Raw genomic sequence first — 2891 nt, forward strand, 5'->3', positions numbered from 1 at the left:
TCTGAGTGCTCTAGATGTTAGTGTCATTTGCATGCATGTTAGGATGCATTATGTGATGGTAATCCCTGTTGCAAGAGTGCTATATGATGTTAACTGCTGAAACTTGTCGTAACTTGTTGTTTTGTCTTTTCCGTTGCATTTTGTGTCTGCATCTTTTGTGTCTGCTCCTTGTTATGTGTACTTTGATGCCATGCCCTTGGTTGTTAAGATAACTTGCTGTAGCTTGTCTCTTTCTTGCTCTCAAGTTGCCATCATGCTAAATCTGTCATCCTGTTAACAACATGTTCCATTTTGGAAAGCATCTTAGTAATTGCTCCTTGCTTCATATGAACTTGTTTCCATGGACTAAGTTGAAGTATATCTTGTCTACTACATGTCCATGTCTTTTGCATCCTTATTAAAGTTGCTATGCTTGCTGTTATGTGCCTCCAAAGTCAGCATCATAATGTTATGTTTTGCATTCCCAGGTTTCCTCTTAAGTCTGAGAATCAACTTATATCATGTTGCTTCTTGTCTTGTTGATTGGCATTGATCTATGGGTTATATGGAGATGCTTAGTAATAATGTTTTGCCATGTTTAACCTATACTTTGATGCCATGCTTTTGTTTGTTATATTCTTGCACTATATCATCTTTGTTTCATGCCTCCAACATGTCAATATATTATTCCTGCTCACTTGTATGCCCTGTTTTTCACTAAGTCATTATCTGTGTTATTAAGTTGCTTTTTGCATTGATCATCTTGGATTAATCTTGATGCCTATGAAACTGAACCTTACATGTTATTTGAAGCATGGAATCTGTACTTTGAGTGCATGTCAAGTTTGTGTCCTTATGATTCCTGTAGCATGTTGTTTCCTTGATTGCAAAGTGCTTAGTTGCTGTTTTCGGCAGATCAACGAGACAAGAAGCAACATGGCCAAAGAAAGCATAATAACAAGGAAATTATGTCTTCTCGAAATAACATGGCCAAAGAAAGCTTATCTCTACAAATCATATAGTCTCATTATGCTCCATCTTCATCACACAAAATATTTAAATCAAGCACAACCCTGATGACAAGCCAAGCAATTGTTTCATACTTTTTATGTTCTCAAACTTTTTCAACTTTCACGCAATACATGAGCGTGAGCCATGAACATAGCACTATAGGTGGAATAGACGGTGGTTGTGGAGAAGACAAAAAGGAGATAGTCTCACATCAACTAGACATATCAACGGGCTATGGAGATGCCCATTAATAGATATCGATGTGAGTGAGTAGGGATTGCCATGCAACAGATGCACTAGAGCTATAAGTTTATGAAAGCTCAAAAAGAAACTAAGTGGGTGTGCATCCAACTTGCTTGCTCACGAAGACCTAGGGGAATTTGAGGAAGCCCATCATTGGAATATACAAGCCAAGTTCTCTATAATGAAAATTTTCCACTAGTATATGAAAGTGACAATATAGGAGACTCTATCATGAAGATCATGGTGCTACTTTGAAGCACAAGTATGGTAAAGGGATAGTAGCATTGCTCCTTCTCTCTTTTCTCTCATTTTTTATTTGGGTCTTCTCTCATTTTTTTGGCCTCTTTTTTTTCGTCCGGAGTCTCATCCCGACTCGTGGGGGAATCATAGTCTCCATCATCCTTTCCTCACATGGGACAATGCTCTAATAAGTAAGATCATCACACTTTTATTTACTTACAACTTGATACTTAGAACGAAATATGACTCTATATGAATGCCTCCGGCGGTGTACCGGGATGTGCAATGAATCAAGAGTGACATGTATGAAAGAATTATGAACGGTGGATTTGCCACAAATATGATGTCAACTACATGATCATGCAAAGCAATATGACAATGATGGAGCGTGTCATAATAAACGGAATAGTGGAAAGTTGCATGGCAATATATCGCGGAATGGCTACGAAAATGCCATAATAGGTAGGTATGGTGGCTGTTTTGAGGAAGGTATATGGTGGGTTTATGGTACCGGCGAAAGTTGCGCTGTACTAGAGAGGCCAGCAATGATGGAAGGGTGAGAGTGCGTATAATCTATGGACTCAACATTAGTCATAAAGAACTCGCATACTTATTGCAAAAATCTATTAGTTATCGAAACGAAGTACTACACGCATGATCCTAGGGGGATAGTGTAACACCCCGGATGTAACTTTCCCAATTTGTACTCCAACTCTTGCCGTTTCCGGCGTTAAGATATTTTATTTCCTCGGGTTCAGGTTTTTTTGTCTCCGTGTGTTGTTATCGTTGTCATGCATCTCATATCATGTCATCATGTGCATTGTATTTGCATACGTGTTCGTCTCATGCATTCGAGCATTTTCCCCGTTGTCCGTTTTGCATTCCGGCGCTTCGTTCTCCTCCGGTGGTCATTTCTAGCTTTCTTTCGTGTGTGGGGATTAAACATTTCCGGATTGGACCGAGACTTGCCAAGCGGCCTTGGTTTACTACCGGTAGACCGCCTGTCAAGTTTTGTATCATTTGGACTTCGTTGATACTCCAACGGTTAACCGAGGGACCGAAAAGGCCTCGTGTGTGTTGCAGACCAACACCCCTCCATTTTGGCCCAAAACTCACCTAACTCTGCTCCATCACCTAGAGCGTTCGATCATGATCGCGTGGCCGAAAACCGCACCTCATTTGGACTCTCCTAGCTCCCTCTATGCCTATATATACCTCCCCCATTCCAAATCTCGGATCCCCTCGTCAAACCCTAAAAAAAACCATCTCCGCCGCCGCCGGACGTGTCCGCACAGGCCGGACAATGTCCGAATCCGCCTCCGCCAACCGGGAGCCGCCACGTGGGCGCCCCGGACCACATCGCTGCCGCCTCCCCGCGGGCCCGCGCGGCCCAGGCTGGCCCCCCCGGCCCGCATCGC

The sequence above is a fragment of the Triticum aestivum genome, chromosome 6A (assembly GCF_018294505.1).
Source record: "Triticum aestivum cultivar Chinese Spring chromosome 6A, IWGSC CS RefSeq v2.1, whole genome shotgun sequence".
NCBI classification, from domain to species: Eukaryota; Viridiplantae; Streptophyta; class Magnoliopsida; order Poales; family Poaceae; genus Triticum; species Triticum aestivum.